Here is a 22992-nt window from a genome sequence, read left to right as displayed (position 1 = left end):
CTAGGTAGGAAACACAAGAGAAGGAAAGACCTACAACAACACACCCAAAACAATTAAGAAAATGGTAATAGGAACATACCTGTTACATAAATGTAAATGGATTAAATGATCCCACCAAAAGACACAGACTGGCTGAATGGATACAAAAACAAGACCCATATATATATGCTGTCTACAAGAGACCCACTTCAGACCTAGGGACACATACAGACTGAAAGTGAGGGGATGGAAAAAGATATTCCATGCAAATGGAAATCAAAAGAAAGCTGGAGTGGCAATACTCATACCACATAAAATAGATTTTAAAATAAAGAATGTTACAAGAGACAAGGAAGGACACTACATAATGATCAAGGGATCAATCCAAGAAGAAGATGTAACAATTGCAAATATTTATGCACCCAACATAGGAGCACCACAATACATAAGGCAAATACTAACGGCCATTAAAGGGGAAATCAGCAGTAACGCAATATTAGTAGGGCACTTTAACACCCCACTTTCACCAACGGACAGATCATCCAAACTGAAAATGAATAAGGAAACACAAGCTTTAAATGATACATTAAACAGGATGGACTTAATCGATATTTATAGGACATTCCATCCAAAAACAACAGAATATACTTTCTCTCAAGTGCATGGAACATTCTCCAGGATAAATCATACCTTGGGTCACAAATCAAGCCTTGGAAAATTTAAGAAAATTGAAATCATATCAAGTATCTCTTCCGACCACAACGCTATGAGACTGGATATCAATTACAGGAAAAAAATCTGTAAAAAATACAAACACATGGAGGCTAAACAATACACTACTTAATAACCGAGATCACTGAAGAAATCAAAGAGGAAATCAAAAAATACCTAGAAACAAATGACAATGAAAACACGATGACCCAAAACCTATGGGATGCAGCAAAAGCAGTTCTAAGAGGGAAGTTTATAGCAATATAGTCCTACCTTAAGAAACAAGAAACATCCCAAATAAACAACCTAACCTTACACCTAAAGCAATTAGAGAAAGAAGAACAAAAAAACCCCAAAGTTAGCAGAAGGAAAGAAATCATAAAGATTAGATCAGAAATAAATGAAAAAGAAATGAAGGAAACAGTAACAAAGATCAATAAAACTAAAAGCTGGTTCTTTGAGAAGATAAACGAAATTGATAAACCATTAGCCAGACTCATCAAGAAAAAAAGAGAGAAGACTCAAATCAATAGAATTAAAATGAAAACGGAGAATTAACAACTGACACTGCAGAAATACAAAGGATCATGAGAGCTTACTACAAGCAACTCTATGCCAATAAAATGGACAACCTGGAAGAAACGCACAACCTTCTGACACTGAACCAGGAAGAAATAGAAAATATGAAGAGACCAATCACAAGCACTGAAATGGAAACTGTGATTAAAAATCTTCCAACAAACCAAAGCCAGGAGCAGATGGCTTCACAGGCGAATTCTATCAAACATTTAGAGAAGAGTGAACACCTATCCTTCTCAAACTCTTCCAAAATATAGCAGAGGGAGGAATACTCCCAAACTCATTCTATGAGGCCACCATCACCCTGATACTAAAACCAGACAAAGATGTCACAAAGAAAGAAAACTACAGGCCAATATCACCGATGAACATACATGCAAAAATCCTCAACAAAATACTAGCAAACAGAACCCAACGGCACATTAAATGGATCATACACTATGATCAAGTGGGGTTTACCCCAGGAATGCAAGGATTCTTCAATATATGCAAATCAATCATTGTGATACACCATATTAACAAATTGAAGGAGGAAAACCATATGATCAGCTCAACAGATGCAAAGAAATCTTTCGACAAAATTTAACACCCATTTATAATAAAAACCCTCCAGAAAGTAGGCATAGAGGGAACTTACCTCAACATAATAAAGCCCATATATGACAGACCCACAGCCAACATCGTCCTCAATGGTGAAAAACTGAAACCATTTCGACTAAGATCAGGAATGAGACAACCTGGTTGCCCACTCTCATCACTATTATTCAACATAGTGTTGGGAGTTTTAGCCACAGCAATCAGAGCAGAAAAAGAAATGAAAGGAATCCAAATCGGAAAAGAAGAAGTAAAGCTGTCACTGTTTGCAGATGATATGATACCATACATAGAGAATCCTAAAGATGCTACCAGAAAACTACTAGAGCTAATCAATGAATTTGGTAAAGTAGCAGGATACAGAATTAATGCACAGAAATCTCTTGCATTCCCATACACTAATGATGAAAAACCTGAAAGTGAAATTAAGGAAACACTTCCATTTACCACTGCAACAAAAAGAATAAAAAACCAAGGAATAAATCTACCTACAGAGACAAAAGACCTGTATGCAGAAACCTATAAGACACTGATGAAAGAAATTAAAGATGATACAAACAGATGGAGAGATATACCATGTTCTTGGATTGGAAGACTCAACATAGTGAAAATGTCTATACTACCCAAAGCAATCTACAGATTCAGTGCAATCCCTATCAAACTACCACTAGCATTTTTCACAGAACTAAAACAAAAAATTTCAAAATTTGTATGGAAACACAAAAGAACCCGAATAGCCAAAGCAATCTTGAGAAAGAAAAATGGAGCTGGGGGAATCAGGTTCCCTGACTTCAGACTATACTACACAGCTACAGTAATCAAGACAGTATGGTGGACTTCCCTGGTGGCGCAGTGGTTGAGAGTCTGCCTGCCAATGCAGGGCACACAGGTTCGTGCCCCGGTCCGGGAAGATCCCACATGCCGCAGAGCGGCTGGGCCCATGAGCCATGGCCGCTGAGCCTGTGCGTCCAGAGCCTGTGCTCCACAATGGGAGAGGCCACAGCAGTGAGAGGCCCACGTACTGCAAAAAAAAAAAAAAAAAAGTATGGTACTGGCACAAAAACAGAAATACAGATCAGTGGAATAGGATAGAAAGCCCAGAGATAAACCCACACACATATGGTCACCTTATTTTTGATAAAGGAGGCAAGAATATACAATGGAGAAAAGACAGCCACTTCAATAAGTGGTGCTGGGAAAATTGGACAGCTACATGTAAAAGAATGAAATTAGAACACTCCCTAACACCATACACAAAAACAAACTCAAAATGGATTAAAGTCCTAAATGTCTGGCCAGACACCATAGAACTCTTAGAGGAAAACATAGGCAGAACACTCTATGACATAAATCACAGCAACATCCTTTTTGACCCACCTGCTAGAGAAATGGAAATAAAAACAAAAATAAACAAATGGGACCTAATGAAACTTAAAAGCTTTTGCACAGCAAAGGAAACCATAAACAAGACCAAAAGACAACCCTCAGAATGGGAGAAAATATTTGCAAATGAAGCAGTTGACAAAGGATTAACCTCCAAAATTTACAAACAGCTCATGCAGCTCAATATCAAAAAACCAAACAACCCAATCCAAAAATGGGCAGAAGACCTAAATAGACATTTCCCCAAAGAAGATATACAGATTGCCAACAAACACATGAAAGAATGCTCAACATCATTAATTACTAGAGAAATGCAAATCAAGACTACAATGAGGTATCACCTCACACCATTCAGAGTGGCCATCATCAAAAAAATCGACCAACAATACATGCTGGAGAGGGTGTGGAGAAAAGGGAACCCTCTTGCACTGTTAATGGGAATGTAAATTGATACAGCCACTATACAGAACAGTATGGAGGTTCCTTAAAAAACTAAAAATAGAACTACCATATGACCCAGCAATCCCACTACTGGGCATATACCCTGAGAAAACCATAATTCAAAAAGAGTCATGTACCAAAATGTTCATTGTAGCTCTATTTACAATAGCCAGGACTTGGAAGCAACCGAAGCGTCCACTGACAGATGAATGGGTAAAGAAGATGTGGCACATATATACAATGGAATATTACTCAGCCATAAAAAGAAATGAAATTGAGTTATATGCAGTGAGGTGGATCGACCTAGAGTCTGTCATACAGAGTGAAGTAAGTCAGAAAGAGAAAAAGAAATACCGTATGCCAACACATATATTTGGAATCTAAAGAAAAAAAAAAGATCATGAGGAACCTAGGGGCAGGACGGGAACCTAGACGCAGACCTACTAGAGAATGGACTTGAGGACACAGGGAGGGGGAAGGGTAAGCTAGGACAAAGTGAGAGAGTGGCATGGACATATATACACTACCAAATGTAAAATAGATAGCTAGTGGGAAGCAGCCGCATAGCACAGGGAGATCAGCTTGGTGCTTTGTGACCACTAGAGGGGTGGGATAGGGAGGGTGGGAGGGACGGAGACGCAAGAGGGAAGAGATATGGGGATATATGTATATGTATAGCTGATTCACTTTGTTATAAAGCAGAAACTAACATACCATTGTAAAGCAATTATACTCCAATAAAGATCTTAAAAAAAAAAAAAAAAGAATGGGGTTATGGGCTTCCCTGGTGGCGCAGTGGTTGAGAGTCCGCCTGCAGATGCAGGGGACGCGGGTTCGTGCCTCAGTCCGGGAGGATCCCACATGCTGCAGAGCGGCTAGGCCCGTGAGCCATCGCCGCTGAGCCTGCACGTCCAGAGCCTGTGCTCCGCGACGGGAGAGGCCGCAACAGGGAGAGGCCCACGTACCACAAAAAAAAAAAAAAAAAAAGAATGGGGTTATGAGGTTTGGGTAGGTTTAGGAGGATGATCATAGAGTTAAGAATGTATTATCATATCAAGGGTACATACTATTAATGTTTTAAGGCTGTTGATGCTGACCTTGATCACCTGTCAGATTTCTCCGCTGCGAAGTTATTTTCTCACCACCTTTTCCATACTGTCCTCTTTAGAAGGAAGTCACAAGGTGAAATTAAGAAAATAGAAGTTATGCACCCCAGGGGAATTTTTTAGGACAAAACTAGTATTTAATACTAAATTATCTATGTGCTGCCATCCTCCAGTTAGTATCTCTGAATAGTTAGGAGAAGTCTGCTGCATACAAATGCCAGGCATGAGAATTATTTAGGGGAAACCAAGGAGAGGGGGCTGGTAACTCTCTGTGGATCCACACAGGGCAGAGAGCGAAGCACAGCTACAGATGAGCCACACGTGTGACCAAGAGCTCAGGAGCAGCTAGAAATCAGAGCAAGAGCGGACCCTGAGACCATAAGCCACCAGGACTTCAGAGCACCCAGGATGGAGTTCAAGTCTATTTTATGTACATCTCACTGAACAAAGTCACCTAAGGAACATCTGAGTTACACTTATCTGCACTTTATGTATTTCTTTAAATAGCTACTAAAAGACAGGCACTGCACTTGGTGCAGAGTTGGTGGGGAAAGACACAAAGATGAATTGAACACTGCTTCTTCTTTAAAGAAACTTAAGGAAATTTAAATACTACCAACTTGATAATCCTTTCATTCTTGTACTTGCTCAGTTCTTTCATTGGTTTACTACCTTCATAATATGCCAGGGTCCACCAGGAGCTACGCCAAGAAGTGGGTGGGGGAGACAGACTGAGATGGTGGAGTAGGGAGACCCTGAGCTCACCTCCTCCCATGGGCACATCAAAATTACAACTACTTATAGGGCAACTATCTGTGAGAATGACCTGGAAACTAGTAGAAAAGATTTTCCACAACTAAAGACATAAAGAAGGAGCCTCAATGAGACAAGTAAAAGGGGTGGAGACACAGTCTAGTCAGGACCCACACCCCGAGGTCAGCAACCCACCAACAGGAGGGATATCACAACTGCAGAAGCCCTCCCTGAGGAGTGAGGGGGTCCCCATTCCACATCAGGCTCCTCAGCCCAGGGGTCTCCCAGTGGGAAGATGAGCCCCCAGGATGTCTGGCTTTGAAACAAGTGGGGCTTGTTCAAGAGAGCTAGAAGGCTATAGGAAACAGAGACTCCAGTCTTAAAGGTCATGCACAAAATCTCACTCTCTGAGTCCCAGTAGTTTGACAAAGTGGGCAGTTTGACAAAGTCCCTTGCTGATCTTGGAGAATTTCCCAGAGAGGCAGAAGGCAGCTGGAACTCCCCCTAGAGACAGAGATACTGGTGGCAGCCATTCTGGGGATCTTGATCTACCATGCTGACAATGGTGCTGGCAAGCACCATTTTGGAATCCTCCCTGTAGCCAATTAGCACTGGGGGCTTGCCTCCAGTAGTACCCACCAGCAGGTCCGCAGCAGAGGCATATCACCAGGCATCACAACTACTCATGCTGGAGGCCTGTCCCACCCACCAGTGCACTGACAGCAACTGCATGAGACAGCTAGGTCGAGAGCCAGCCCTGCTTACCAGCACACTCACAGTAATCAGCCCCAGCACAACAGAAGCATGATGCAGCCCACATAAGGGACACCCCTAGAGCATCAAGCTCTGGTGGCCAGAGGGGAGTACACTGCTGGACCCTGTAGAACACCTCCTACATGAGGCCACTTCTCCAAGATTGGGAGATGTAACAGACATACCTAATACACAGAAATAAACAAAGAGATTTGGGCAAACTAAGAGATAGAAGAATATGTTCCTAACAAAGGAACAAGAACAAAACCTCAGAAAAAGAACTAAACAAAATGGAGATAAGCAAACTACCTAATAAAGGTTTAAGGTAATGATTATAAAGATACTTACTGAACTTAGAAGAATGAATGGATACAGTGTGAATTTCAACCAAAAGTTAGAAAATATAAAAAAGAATCAATCAGAGATGAAGAATACAATAACTGAAATGAAAAATACACTGGAAGCAATCAACAGTAAATTAGATGATACAGAGAAATGGATCATTGAGCTGGAAGACAGAGAAGTGGAAATCATCCAAGTTGAACAGAAAAAAAAAAGATTTTTTTTTTAAGTGAGGATAATTTAAGAGACATCTGGGACAACATCAAGTGTACTAATATTTGCTCTATAAGGGTCCCAGAAGGAGAAAAGAAACAGAAAGGTGCAGATAACTTCTTTGAAGAAAAAATAGCTAAAAATTTCCCTAGCTTGTAAAAGGAAACAGACATCCAGGTCCAGGAAGCACAGAGGGTCCTAAACAAGATGAACCCAAAGAGATCCACACCAGTACACATTATAAGTAAAATGTCAAGAATTAAAAATAAAAAGAAAATATTAAAAGCACCAAGAGGACAGCAACTACTTACAGACATTCCCATTAACACTATCAGCTGACTTTTCAGCAGAAACTTTGCAGCACAGAAAGGAGTGGCACAATATAGTCAAGTTAATGAAAGGGAAAAACATACAACCAAGAATACTCTATCTGGCAAGATTATCATTCAGATTTGAAGAAGAGGTAAGAAGTTTTACAGACAAACAAAACTAAAAGAGTTCACCACCACTAAACTAGCTTTACAAGAAATGTTTAAGGGACTTTTTTAAAGTAAAAAAGAAAGGTCACAACTAGACATATGAAAATTTTGAAAGGAAAATCTCACTGGTAAAGACAAACATATAACAAAGGTAATATATCAACCACTTATTAAGCTAGTAGAAAGGTTAAAAGACAAGAGTAGTAAAATCATCTTAAAATCATCACATCTATATATAGATTATTATATATAAACTTAATGGTAACAACAAACCAAAAATCTATAATAGATACACAAAAAAAGGGAAAGGAATCCAAACATAACACAGAAGACAGTCATTTAATCACAGGAGAAGAGAGCAAGAAAGGAACAGAGAAGAACTACAAAAACAACCAAAAAACAATCCACAATGGCAATAAGAACACACCGGTAGAAAATTCCTTTAAATGTAAAGGAATTAAATGGTCTAATCAAAATATACAGAGGGGTTGAATGAAAAAAAAAAACCAAGACTCATATATATGCTGCCTATAAGAGACTCACTTCAGATGTAAAGACACGTGCAGACAGAAAATTAAGGACTGGAAAAAGATATTCCGTGCAAATGGAAATTAAAAAGACAGTTGGGGTAGCAATATTTATATCAGACAAAACAGACTTTAAAACAAAAACTGTAACAAGAGACAAAGAAGGACATTACATAATGAGAAAGGGATCAATCCAAGAAGAAGATATAACAATTGTATGTGCACCCAACATAGGAGCACCTAAATACATAAAGCAAATATTAACAAACATAATGTGAAAAATGGACAGTAACACAATAATACAGTAAGTCCCCTACATACAAACAAGTTCCATTCTGAGAGCAAGTTCATAAGTCCAATTTGTTCATAAGTCTAACAAAGTTAGCCTAGGTACACAACTAACACAATCAGCTATATAGTACTGTACTATAATAGGTTTATAATACTTTTCACACTAATAATACATAAAAAAAACAAAAAAAATAAAGAAAACATTTTTAATCTTACAGTACAGTACCTTGAAACGTACAGTAGTACAGTACAACAGCTGGCATAGAGGGGTTGGCATCGAGTGAACAAGCAAGAAGAGTTACTGACTGGAGGAGGGAGAGGAGGTGGGAGATGGTAGAGCTGAAGGATCCTCAGCAATAGGAGACGGAGGGCAGGCTGCAATCTCACTCACGCCTGACGCTGATGGCACAGGTTCTGGTTCCTTGCTAGATTCAATTCTATCTACCCTCTTGAAAAAAATGATCCAGTGATGTCTGGGTAATAGCTCTTCTTTTCTCATCATAGATGACACGGTAGCACTGGATTGCATTCTGAACAGCTGCTGCAACCCTTGTGTACCATTCTACGTTCGGGTCCTGTGCCTCAAAAACTAATAGTGCCTCCTCAAATAAAGAAAATCCCCTTGCCATTTCCTGCATAGTGAATCACTTCAGTTCTTCAGTTACTTCTTCTTCCTCGTCTCTCTTCATCCTTTCTCTGGGTCTCCAATTCCATCAGGTCTTCTTTAGTAAGCTCCTTGTGCTGCACAGCAAGCTCCATTGTTATCGCTTGGCACTTCTTAGCAGTACCAGCTACATCATCACTGCTTTTACGCTTGCTTCTGGACATCCTAGGCTTGAAATAAAAATACCGTACTACTGTACAGTACTGTACTGTAGAGTACACAAAAGCACAACCACTTATAGAGGATGCACACACGTGACAATGTACACCAGACACGTGAACTAACTTATGTGACTGGACATGTGAACACACATTCACATCTTTGAAAGTTCACAACTTGAAGGTTCGTATGTAGGGGACTTAGTGTAGTAGGGTACTTTAACACATCCGCTACATCAAGGGACAGATTATCCAGACAGAAAATCAATAAGGAAACATCAGCCTTAAATGACACATTAGATCAGATGGAATTAATAGGTATATACAGAATATTTTTATCCCCAAACAGTAGAATACACATTCTTTTCAGATGCATGGATTAAAGACTTAAATGTCAGATATGAAACCATAAAACCTCCAGAAGAAAACCTAGGAAGTATGCTCTTTGACGTCTGTCTTAGCAATATTTTGGGGGAATCTGTCTTTTCTGGCAAGGGAAACAAAAGCAAAAATGAACAAATGGGACCGCATAAAAGTAAAAACTTTTTGCACAGTGAAGGAAACCATTAACAAAACAAAAAGGCAACCTGCTGAATGGAAGAAGATATTTGCAAATAATACATCCAATAAGGGGTTAATATCCAAAATATATCAGGAACTCATACAACTCAATATGAAAAAAACAAACAATCCAATTTAAAAAATGGGCAGAGGACCTGAAAAAACATTTATCCAAAGAAGACATACAAATGACCAACTGACACATGAAAAGATGCTGAACATCACTAATCATCAGGGAAGTGCAAGCCAAAACCACAATGAGAAACCACTTCACACCTGTAAGAATGGCTATCATCAAAAAGACAACTAATAACAAGTGTTGGTGAAGATGTGGGGAAAAGGGAACCCTAGTACGCTGTTGGTGGGATTGTTAATTGGTGCAGCCACTATGGAAAACAGTATAAAGTTTCCTCAAAAAAATTAAAAATAGAACTACAATACAATCCAGCAATTTCACTTCTGGGTATTTATCCAGAGAAAACAAAACACTTATTTGAAATGATATATGCATCCCTATGTTCACTGCAGCATTATTTACAATAGCCAAGATGTGAAAGCAACCTAACGTCCATCAGTAGAATGGATAAAGAAGATGTGGTATATGTAAACAATGGAATATTACTCAACCATAAAAAATAAAACCTTGCCATTTGCAACAGCATGGATGGATCTAGAGAGTATCACGCTAAGTGAAAAAAAGTCAGACAGAGACAAATACTGTATGATCTCACTTATATGTGCAATCTAAAAAACAGAACAAATGAACAAACAAAATAAAAACAGACTCAGATACAGAGAATAATGGGTGGTTGCCAAAGGGGTGGGGGACGGGGGGCTGGGTGAAATAGATGAAGGGGATTAAGAGGAACAAACTTCTGGTTATAAAATAAATAAGTCACGGGATGTAATATACAGCATAAGGAATATGTTCAGTAATAACTCTGTATAGAGACAGATGGTTACTAGACTTATGGTGATCATTTTGTAATGTATTTAAATGTTGAATCACTATATGGTACACCTGAAACTAACATTAATATTGTACATCAACTATATTCAATAAAAAAAGAAGTGGCTGGGGCAAAAACTTTAGTTCTTCCTGCCCCAATAATTTCTCCTCCAAAGCCAATTTAATTTTTTAAAGAGTATTCTTTGATATAATTTATCGCCATTTTATTAATTTTCCATATAGTCTAAAAAAAGGTTTTTTGGAAATTTTTTAATTTTATGAATTTTGATACACAAACTAAGAAAACTAGTGTGTGCTTGCTTTACAAATTTGCCCTCAAGACAAGTAAGCCCTTATTCTACTCCCCACCTCTAGCAACAAGGCTACTGCCGCAAACACCCTTCTAAGCAGAAATTTCGGAGCCACCACATTTAATATAGGCAGGCAATATATTATTATGGCTTTTTGACAAATAAGAAGATGCAAGTACAGAAATAATGGGTGATTGCCCAAGGTTTTGGATTTGTAGGCCAAATACAGAACCGGGATGAGAACAGCTCTGAGCCTGCCTGCTGAACCATACCACTTTCCGTTTTTAAATAATTAACAGCCTAATGCTTACATGGACAGTTCAGACGCAAGAGTTGATGCAAGCAGAAATGTAGTGACACTTTCTGCAAATGCTTTGTGTTCAAAACAGCAATAAGAGCTAAAACAACTAAGGACATGTTGCCGAGAAGGAACTGCCATTCTGGAAATCACACATGCATTCGCATGGTGAAAGGTTTATGGGCACACCACTTCAGCTGTACCACAAAGGGCAGGAAACGGAAAAATAACACCTCTGGCCATAAGTCAATTCTAATATTTTGAAATAAAACAAAATATGCATCTATGTAAGCTATAAATATAGATTCCATACATCATCAATGCAATTGACACATATATACAACACCATGGAACATCTGAACAAGAGGGAACCTTTGATCATCTCAAACAGGGGTTTTCAAAGCTTCTTAAGCCTTAGAACCCCGTGTCCAAATGAAATATTATAAAAATAAGTGTATCACTTTAGTTGAGTGGATTGGCCCAGTGACCCCCTTGGCTCTGAAAGGGATCAGATAAACACTGTTTGAAAACCACTTCTTTCATCCAATTTCCTTATTTTACAGGACTGTTTGAAAATATGCCAAGATTAAGATAAAATTGTGTGAACTGCAGTGGTGTGTGTGTGCGTGTGTGTGTTACTCAACAGCCATGCGCTTATTTTTTCATGTTCCGAAAGTTTATAATACCTGCTAAGGCGTCTCAAGCTTAAGCCTGCTAGGAATCACCTGGAGAGCTGTTAAAACACAGTTTTCTGAACCCCAACCCAGAGATGCTGACCCGGAAGATTAGGGTGTGGTCATGGATTTGCATTTCTGACCAGCTCCAAGGTGCTGCTGCTCTGCTGCTGGTCTGGGAACCTCACCTTGAGTACCTGCACTCAAGGACAGCCTACAGATACAGACTTGCACTAAAGGAAAATGAGGGCACCAAAAGCCTCCCTTACAAGCTCTCACACCCAACACAGCAAAGGGCTTGCAAATACTTGCTGAACAAATGACCAGTTACTGAGACAGCTAGTTTGTAAAGTGAGCTGCTCCATGGCATTGGATATAACACTTCTCATTGGAACAGTGCCCAGGTTGACACTCCAAGGACCTCACATAAATAACCTCATTCCACACTTTCCAGGGTTTCTTTGTCCTCCGGTGGGTTTCAGTGAAGAGAATGCGGCTGTGTCTTCTATCTCCTTTACCTTTTATCTTCTCTTTGCACCTCACATTCGTTCTCCAACCTGCTCCACCTGACCGTTATGGACTAAATCAATGGGTTCCCTTATCCCCTGACTTCCGGTTGGATTGTATCCATAGAAGGCACTGGCAGGAGGTTAGGAAGTAGGAGAAGGTTGAAGGTGCTGTTTGCATTGCCCCAGCTTCCTCCCTGCCAGGATGCCATGGGCTGGCAGTGCTCCTACCAAAGGGCACAGCTCATATTGGATGGCCCTTTCCTTTCAGCCACCCTCTATGGATTCTGGTAACTCTCCATCCCCTGACCTTTCAGGACTAGTGGGAGTAAAGGCTCCCAGCTGTAGCTAGCCCTGGGGTACTGCATTATCTCTTAATAGTTTCTATAAACCCTAGCCTCACTTTCATTTTGTTAAATTCTGCTTGAATGGCCAGTTCAAGGGTGCCTTCACTTCCTGATGGGACCCTGACTGGTAATATAAGGATGTTTCTTTGACTGCTCTCATGAGAGGCCAGGGCTTGGGGCCCTACCCTCACCCATGACTTACTCTCCCTATGCTAGCTGTAATTTAGTAAAACTACCTACCTCTTCTCTATCTCACACAGGGATGAGAAGATACAATAATTTATTTGAAATCAATGCACACTTTTAGAAACTCAAATGTTCATATCCAACTTAGTTGTAGCATTTGATATATACCATCTCTTAAACATTCAAAGCAATATACAAATAAGTCTCACGTGGATTTTTTAGACTTTGAAGTTTAATGGATGCAAGTATTTTGAAGGCTGATTCTTTCACTAGCAGTTTGCCTGTTATTCAATAAATAGCTATTTTTGAGTTAGCTATTACTCAAAATATAAACTGAGCTCCTGCAATGTGCCAGTCACTGAACCAGGCCCAGTATGTACCAAGGTGAACAGGACAATCTCCCCTCCTGCCATCATGGAGATTCCAGTCCAGCAAAAAAAGGAGATATTCTAAAATAAATAACAAAATTTATTTTTAGGTTATTACTATGATAGGTGCTATGCAGGGGAAATGCCAACACAAGGCAAAGGGGTGGGATGGGGGGGGACGTGGGGGAGGGGAGGGTTGGGAAGTTGGGGTGGGTATCCTGACTAAGTGGAGGAAATAGCAGGTTTACATGGACATACTTCATCTCACTATAGTCTTTTCTGAATCTTCTCCTAATGGAAATTCACATTTAAATAAGAAACAAAGACAGAAATGCAAGTCCTTTGAAAAGCCGAGGGAGGGACTTAGAAGGTGGAAAGGAGAAAGAACTGTTTGCCCAGCCTGAAATGTTACTCAGAAATGGTTACGGTGGAAAACAAGAAACGCTGTGATCGTTACACGTGTTTTCATACCAGGAGAACAAGCCTCTATTTTCTATTTTTGTCCTAAACTATTTTTATTCAATGTCCACACTCTACTATGTTTAGATACCTCTGCTGAAAAACAAGTCTTCTAAGAGAATTGAGAGGCTGCTTTTCTTTCCTTTAGGACATTTTTCGTTGGACCTGTTGTTTCCTGAAGAGTCATTCTAAGTGCTCAAAATGCTAAAAGGCACTAAAAAAATAATGAACAAATTTTCACAGAAAATTTGTTTTCCAAGCAACAAACTTGGTGCTAATGAGGGGATTTCAACGTGGCCCCTCAGACACTGAAAACCAATTTCAAACAGAAATCCCATTAAAGGCCCCACAGGTGAACACTCACAGGCAGGTGCATTCACTTCTCTCAGGCGGACCTTGGCTCTGCTACAATGAACTCCCCCTTTACCACTCACAGGGGTCCCCGCAGCAGACTGCGATGCATAGAATTTCCATCCTAGTTCAGCACAGGGCGATAGGGCACATTACTCACTTTCATGAAATTTATGGAAGATTTTGGTACTTAAGATGGTCTTCAATTATTTAAGGACCAGGCTATAAAAGCTACAGGCAAGTCTTGTTAAATAGAGCAGGAAATGAGAAAGCCCAGAGGCTTTGTCCTCTCTTCCTTCTCTCCCCACTCGGTACCCGTTCCCAACAAGTTCCTTGTCTTTTCTCAGTAGCTTTTTTGTTAGAGGAGATGGCAGCCCATGTTACACAGTGACCAGTGGCCCAGATACAAATATTCTGCCCCCTCTCCAGAGAAATGCATATACATGCTTGTCAGTCTACATGGGATGATCTTTTGAGTTCAGAAAATATGATTACTATACTCATATATATCCCAACTATGTTTCCCTCCTTTTCCTTTTTGTTAATTTAAACAGATCCTATTATCTTGGTCAAGAAACTAGAGATTAAGAGCATGTGTATCAGAGCCAAGGTCAAACTCCTTCCAAATGCCCCGTCCAGGCTCCCAGCTATGATCACCATCTTCATTCTCATCACTGTCATTTATTGAGTCAGGTCCTATCTTAAGTGCTTTAAGTCAATTACATTTCATTTCGCCTTCCCCTGTATTCTCCCCATTTTACCAATGAGAAAGCTGAAAAGAGATTAAGTTATGTGGGCAACGTCACCCAGGTAATAAATGGAAGACCTGGGATGTCATCCCAGGCCTATCTGATTCCACAAGCCAGTCTCTACACCATAATGATGCTCATTAAAACAGAACTTAACCCTTCAGTCGAAGCATGTATTGTGTGTATGTGGTGGGGCAGGCGGGAGAGGGAGTGAGGGGAGAACTGTTTTATCGGTAATCTCTAATAAACCTTCATGACTGTAAGCTCTGAGAGGGCAGACATCCTACGTGTCTTATTTTCCATGGTATCCCAGATCCTAGCACAAGACTTGGCATACAGCAGGTGTTCAACAAAAGCCTAAAGAAAAGAAGGAAGGGAGGGAGAGGGGGAGGGTGGGAGTAAGGGAAGGAAGGAAGGAATGCAGGCTGACTCTCAAAGAAAACAGTACATTTGGTAAAGTAGATAGAAATGTATGTGGGTCTGTAGCTCAGCTCATGTATCTGAATGCTGTGGCCCTTTAAGAAATAAGGAGGCAGTTTTCCAGTTGTTCAGGGAGATAAAGGAGGAATGAACAAGATTGGCAGCAAAATATTTGTCATACGGTTAATAGGGTACTCAGACCAATCGGTTTAGGCCACATATAAATTTGTAAAAAATACTCAGAAAGCAAAACCCCAGGGAAGTACAATGCAGTGGGCAGCTTTTCATTCCTGAAGATTCCAGTGGGGGTGGGTGGATGACCATTGGTAGTGGGACCCTGGGAGAAGCCATAAGGGACACTAGTAAGCAGGAAGGCATCTTTTGGATAGCACTCATTCTGGAAATTTTTCTCTTTTTGCTAAAACCTAACAAGGCTCATAAGGCCACTCCAACTCCAAAGTATGGAGAAGAATGCATTTTATACCACGAATGATGTAACATTCATTCCTGAACACAGGACAGAGTAATGAACAAATATAGTGTTTATACTCTCGTGCAGCTCACAACAAATCAGCAAATAAACATGAGAAGTACCAGGAAGTGATAAGTGCTATGCAGAGAATTAAAACGGGGTGCTGAAGGCTGTCATGGAGCTTATAGCAAATCAACAAATGAATCTGGGAAATATCAGTGTAGGATAAGGGCTCTGCAGAGAAGCCATGTGATTGACTTTAAAATGACGCAGAATAAAAACAAGAAGTCATTCTGAGCTTTCTCAATAAAGCCAAAAGCTACACTCTACTCTCCTTCCCTGAATTTATAGATAGACTTTTCCTTTCAGAATGCTGTGATAAGGGTACTGAGTTGGACTATAACAGCTCAAATCCTTATAAGACAGAGCGAGAACAGCAAATAGAAACAAGTAAATGAAACTCAATCCATATAGCGTAAGGAATGCATTTTGCAGGCCGCAGTCATCTTTCTTTCTGGGAACTAACCTACTTTCCCAGCCAGCCTAAATGCCACAAAAGACCCTGTTAGCTTCGTGGAGCGGTGAAAAACAGAAACTCAGCCAGCATAGCCTTTGTGTTACATCGGGGCCTGAGGCCCTAATGAGCTCATACTCAGGACAGGGGTGGTGGCAGTGGCACCACCTTGGTCAAAGGCTTGGCAGCCGTGAGGAGAAAGACACTGCACTGGGCTGAGGCCAGAGCCAAAGGAAGGCCTGGCAATTCCACATCAGCCTTGGCATCTCTGGAAGCCGTATGTAATACCAGGACAACAGAAGGGCACTACTTACAGCTCACAGGCAATGGCTTTGCTCCTTCACCAAAGGAAAAATAATACCACAATGACAAGACCTCACTCCCCTCCATCCTTGCCTGCACCAGGAACCTGACCGGGCCTAGCCAAGTTCACTCCCAGGAAAGGTGGAGGTGGGGACACATCAGATGCTGCATCATACTGGATTTTCTGGTTAAGGTGGCATTTTACAGAAGGGGAAACAGGAGCCTGCATTCATTCCATGGGGACTTGAGAGCCACTGAAGCTTTTCAACAGTGGAGTGATCAGATCTGTGCTTTACAGGAGACAGAAGTACTGGTAAAGGCAGGGTCTCAAGATGCATAGAGAAAAGTGACCGAGATGGCAAAGTATCTGAAAATGATGAAAAATAAGAAACAGCTGAAAGAACTGGGCAGGGAGGAGACATAGGGAACATAAAATACTCCTTAATACTTCAAGGCTCTCATATGGAAGAGGGGTTCAGAGTTCTCTGCAAGAACTAGAATGGAAGTTAAAGAGTTGGAATGGGGAAGAGATACAGATTGCACCTGTGACCAAACAGAAGAACTTTCTGATGACTAATGCTAAGCAAAAATAGAGCAGGTTACCCATGAAGGCTGACTCACTGGTGGTGTTCAAGTATGGTCCAGATTACATGACCATGAAATCCTTGTCCATTTTGTTTTTGGTTTTTTTTTTGCGGTACGCGGGCCTCTCACTGTTGTGGCCTCTCCCGCCGCAGAGCACAGGCTCTAGACGCGCAGGCCCAGCAGCCATGGCTCATGGGCCCAGCCGCTCCACAGCATGTGGGATCTTCCCGGATCGGAGCACAAACCCGTGTCCCCTGCATCAGCAGGCGGACTCTCAACCACTGCGCCACCAGGGAAGCCCAATCCTTGTCCATTTTATGCTCTATTATTTCATGATTTCCTCCATCAATGCCCAAGGCCTTTCTAAGTCTATCAACTCATAGCTGTCCTGAAAAACACAACTCAAGTTCCATCTCCAAGTCACTCCAGGCCTTTCCATAATCGTCTCTCCCTTTTCTGAATAAGACACTTATTACTTGTATCATTTATCTGGGAGATAAGCTTGCACAGCTTTGTGGCATTGTTTCTATTGAACAGTTACGTATTTCTTATATATCAATTAGTTTTCATGGATTTTATCTCTGTAATTAGACAATAGCTTCTGGAAGGCAATAATCTCATCTTATATTTACAGAACAAGTCTTGTGCCTTGCACATAGCAAATGTCCAGCCTGTTGGCTTATGACCAAGACTCCTCAGTGCCTACCCTGTAAAGCTGCAGGTCTCAAGGTAAATTTCTGGTGTGCATCCATACAAGAACCTTGTGGGTTCTTTCAGATCTGATCCGGATTATTTCATTTTCTGATTATACTCAGTTATATTTTAGTTGTATTGAGCTAAATATTTCTTCCAATTAAAACAGTATTCTTCCACAGCATATTTTTAGAGAAGGGAAAAAAAAGAATGAAACTTTTAATTGAAAACATTTTAAACCTTTCTTTCCATCACAAAATAAAAGGAATGGTTCTGCAGCAGAAACTGTCATCCAGAAAATCAGCCACTTATGAAAGGCTTAATTTTTCTCATGGTTGAATTAAAACAAGTGCAATTAACACTACTTATTTATTCTCCCACACAGAGGTTGCCTTTGTGAATATTAGAATTCAAGACCAATAACAGGGAATTCCCTGGTGGTCCAGTGGTTAGGACTCCACACTTCCACTGCAGGCGGCACGGGTTTGATCCCTGATCAGGGAAATAAGATCCTGTATGCTGTGTGGCATGGTCATAAATAAATAAATAAATAAAATCAATAGGGAAAAAATTGACTCCTCCATAAATGATGTTGAGACAACTGGCTATCCATTTGGAAAAGAGGTAGATCACCAACTCATACCACAAACAAACAAACAGATCAATTAACAAATTAAGGTGCCTCTCAAACCGAATGACTGTAGGAATTTTTCAGCCCCTTTGGGTCTTTACATGGATACACCTGTTGAATGTGGCACCTTCCATAACCTATTTAAGTGATCATTCCTTTTTCTAAATGCAGCCTTTGAGGTATACGAATTTCCAGTATCGGAGGGCAGTTCACAACCATATTTTGGATGTGAACTTTCCTTTGGAGAAGGAGCCAAAGCCTCAGAAGCTGAAATCTCCCCCAAGATGCTGCTTTTGAGCAAGCACCATGAGCTTGCCTTATACCAAGTCCTTCTGATACTTTGAGATTGGAGCAGACTGAATGGGAAATACCACAGACCCACTTTATATGGTTGAGAGCCAATGTGCATGCAGTTAGGCTTCTTGTAAAAGGTTATAGCCTTGAAAATCCCTCTGATTTCTTATACGTAAAAAATTGCACATACTGTTTTCATGTAATGGATTTTCCACGACAACACATAAATTAGCATACGTTGGAAACTGTAAAGGGCTCTCTTCCCTTCTATTTCCGGCTGCTTCCACACTGAAAGACATGACCCCGTGGGTATACAGAGTTAGACAATTCTATTTTTAAAAGAGAAATAAAGCATGGTGTGACGGTTCTAAACCCCCAAATGGCCAGAGGCTACCAGATAAATACACTTCTGAGACAGAGGCTGAGCACTTCTTGGAACTTGTTCTCCCTTCTGAGCACATTTACCACAGGAGTTCCCCTGCCTCTGAGGTCCCGTCCCTCTGCCACCAGGCAGTGAGGGGTTTGCAAATCTAACTGACGGGCACGTTGTCTCCTCATCCCCATCCCTGGCCCTCTCAGAGGCTCTGCCAAGGGTTCACTGCCCTAGTCCAGAACCAGGATCTCCTTTTCGCTAAGAAAGTTTAGTTCCAAATACCTTAGCCCACCTCTGCTATCCACCCGCAGAACTCCACCTCCACACCGTGGCCTGAAGAAAACCAGAAATGGAAAGCTTCCAATCCCCTTTGTCCCCAGGCTAATGAAAATGTGTGTGGGGGGGGGATTTTATGCATCTGAATTTTCACCTTCCTATTAGAGGGAAACTTGTATGAAATTCATCACGCAACTAGGCCCACCAGATGAGCTTGTTTTTGTGAAAAAAACAGCTAACAAACCAAAACTGTAGGGTCGTGTTTATCTGCTGTGATAGCTACTCTCCATTGGCCCCTTCAAGTCCACTCTCTATGCTTCACCCTGCTCAGAAGCCCAGAAGGCTACATTTTATGGAATGCAGCGCTGGGCTTCTTGCCATCTCCCTGGGTTCGGGTTGGGGTCTGCAATGGAAGGCCTCGTGAGCAGAAGGAAGAGAGCCGGAGGGTTTACTGTTCAGTCTTCTCCTGGTGGGTGGATATGTTCCTCTGCTCTACGCACAGCCCCATCCAGCGGCCTCTCCCACCTGAAGTTCGTTCCCTTCCTCTGTCCCCTCAGGGTGCTTTCATTGTCCTTATTTGGTTTCCCTTAACCTGCCTACACTTTTGTAAATAGATCTTTCCTTAAACTCTCCCAAACTTCCTGCTTGAGTGTGCCTCTGTTTCCTGCCGGACTCTGCAGCACTATTTTAATCTAGCATTCTCCAGAAATGCCTCCACCTGAGTATTCAACAAGCCATGAGCACCCAAGAAACCAGGAGAGAGGAGAGAAACCAACTGGTTATATGCTGTTTATAAAAACAACTCATTCTTCGGACAGTTCTCTAAGTCTTTAACCTTTCTAAAGGTTTTAATGCAAAAAAAAAAAACCCCAAAAGAAGGAAAAATCTCTGCTTAATTAAAACATCATCTACCACCATCCCAGGCTCTGCATCCAATACAACAAACTTCTGCTTCCAAAACCAAGGGTATAGACGTAGCCCTCTTCCAGCATATGGTTCCATGACATAAATAGTTTTAATAAATATCAGTATAATAAAATATATCATTGACATCAGACAGTGTTATTTATCGAAGAAATGGGCAAGGCCTTTAAGAATAAGAGCGAAAAATCTGTTCTATAGGACAGCTGACTAATAAATGTTGGAGCTCCTAAGTGAAAGGAGTTTGCAATTTAATACCAAAATTGTTCAGCTATTTCTAACTGACTCAAAAACAACTCTTGGAAACCTAGGAGATCAACAAGCAATGAAGCATCGTGCTCTTTCCATCAGTGGAAAGGGCTTAAAGGACTCTCCAAATAACATCCTCTCTCTCCCATATTTGAAATTAAAGGCAAGCCAGAAGCTATCAAGTGTAACTTTAGCCATGCAGAACCCACCTGAAGAGAATACAGTCACATCTCTTCCGTTTAAGAACAAGGATAAAGGAGTGCTGAAAAGCCACCACTTTTTCAAATCACAGAGGATGGTATTTTATGATTGAATCTGTGACTCCCTAAGACAACTCTACCCAGAGAGTTTCCACCATCGTCTCAGATCAGGTCTTTGCAGCTCAGCTTCTCATCTGTGCTGAGAGCTCAGGCACCCCACACACTTTGGGGGCTGGAATACCAGCTTTCTAAGTAACATGTGACAGCAGACACCAGAGTCAGGGACATGGATGTAGCTGAAGGGCCTATCCACAGACTATCTGCTTTATTAGAGCATAAAATATCTAAACAAGGTCAGTCCCATGCTCCCTTTAATCCAGCATCCTGCCCCTCGCTGAGAACTGTCATTTAGACACCAGCTTCAAGGATGAAGGACATCCTCTAAAAGCATGTTTCCACTCCTGACCCATATAGATTATATCACCCACTGTCCTGTCCTTAAAAAATAATCAGGAAGATTAACTGAACAACAACAAGAAAGAGTCTAGTGGGACAAGGTGAAGTTTACCTCTGCTTCTCCATCCAGCCAGAAGTTCCAGAGTGGTGGCCTGGGAGGTTGGGTCTGTCTCCTTTAGGTGAGGAAAATTCTCTCCTTTACATCACCATCCCCATACCCTGCTTCACTCACAAACGTGACCTATCTGGCCCTGTCCTAGACAGTGTCCCAGGTTCACTCCTATGAACATTTAAAGATACAATTAAAGAGAGAGGAAGATGAACTGGCCAGGCGGCAGGGTGGGGGCAGAGAATCCTATGGGTGCTGTGGTGGCTTTAAAACTTGTTGGCAAATTCTGTGATATTTCTCCCATGTAGAGGTGGAGTCAAATTCCCCAACTCTCGAATTTGGGATGGCTTACTCACATCCACCAAATAAAATGTGGTGGAAGCTGTGCTGGTAACTTGCAAATTTAGATCAAAAGAGCGGTAGAACTTCTGTCTGGCGCTCCCTCTCTCTCGCTCTCTCTCTCTCTCTCTTCCCCCCCCACCCCTGCCCCGCCTCTTTTTCTCATTCAGGATCTTCACTTGTGGAACTCGGCCACCAAGCCACATGGAAGCCAAGCAACCATGAAGAGGCCCATGTGAAGAGAAACCAGGGTTCCCCATCCCAGCCTTCTGGCAAGCCCCTCACCTCAAGCCCCCAGCCAAAAACCAGAGCCAACTTGCCAGCCATGAGAGGGTGCCATCATGGCAGTGGGTCCTCCAGCCTCCAGTTGACCTGTCCCAGCTGATACCGTGTGGAGCAGAGATGAGCCTTCCCACCCAGCCCAGCTCCGATTAGAGATTCGTGAGGCATGTAAGTGATTGCTTGGCCCCTTGGTTTTGGGGTAATTTGTTACGCAGCAATATCAGAACAGACGCTTAGACTCTAAAACTTTTACTAGTAATTCCAATATGGAATCTATTAAATATGTCTTCATCTAGTGAGAGGACAGAAAAATGAGGGAGAAGGCAGGTTCTATAGCTTCTACATTTTTTAAAACCATGAGAACCCAAATATAACCCCCCAAAAAGGTACCCGTGACCTTTTACACTTGACATTTTACTCACTTTTAAGGGCTATAACAAATGGAAGAGGAAAGAGGATGAATGCTAATGATGCTGGGACTGGAGAGCCAGAGTAGGCACACCTATCTCTGCCCCTTCACTTTAAAAACCCTTGCAATACTTTTTCTTCCCAACCTGCTTATTTTTGCTGGCAAGATTATTTACAGTCAACCCTTCTTCCTAGAAGGACATCAGATCAAATTCCAAAAACGCTCATTCAATAATATTCAAGGGGTGAGGGTTGAAGCTCTGAAGGCTTAGGGCGTTTTTTTTCCTGAAAATTATTCTGCACACTCCATCACATGAAGTTCCTGAAATTCACCCAGCAGCATGTCACTTCCTTGTTTAAAAACAAATGAGCACTCGCTTTTACTTACTGTATTAAATCTAATTTTCTTTGTCTATCTTTTATGGTATCATGGCTTCCCCTTGTATATTGAACTATACTTCCCAATCTGCCTTTGTTATTCTCACCTCTAAGCCTTGATTCATGCCAAGCCATAGCCCCTTACCTATGTCTTTTTTATCAGCCAACTGTCTTTCAAAGCCATATTCAAGCCTAATCTCAATTTAAAAAAGAAATTCCCTGACCACTGCAGCTGACAGCAATCCCTCTCTCCATCTGAACTCTTACGGCACTCACAATCCACGGGGCTCATCTGGTATTTATGCAGATCTTCCCGTTCTCCACCACTCATTATGGGTCCTTCAAGTGCAGGACCAT

At 41.3% G+C, this 22992-nt stretch overlaps 1 protein-coding gene across 11 annotated transcripts in view; it reads right to left on the bottom strand.

Moving 5' to 3' along the window:
* NCALD (neurocalcin delta) overlaps positions 1-22992 on the bottom strand; it is a 430559-nt gene that overhangs the window by 247991 nt on the left and 159576 nt on the right. The window contains exon 1 of one of the 11 annotated variants that reach the window (XM_079901533.1): positions 18835-18991. The exons of the other annotated variants lie outside the window; for them this stretch is intronic. The gene's annotated coding sequence lies outside the window, so the exon portion shown is untranslated. Of the gene's footprint in view, positions 1-18834; positions 18992-22992 lie in introns of those variants that run through there. 11 annotated transcript variants of the gene reach the window in all.

This window comes from Stenella coeruleoalba (assembly GCF_951394435.1).
Source record: "Stenella coeruleoalba genome assembly, chromosome: 17".
Taxonomy (NCBI): domain Eukaryota; kingdom Metazoa; phylum Chordata; class Mammalia; order Artiodactyla; family Delphinidae; genus Stenella; species Stenella coeruleoalba.
Note: the sequence above shows the minus strand (reverse complement) of the source record. Positions and strands in the feature narration are given on the sequence as shown.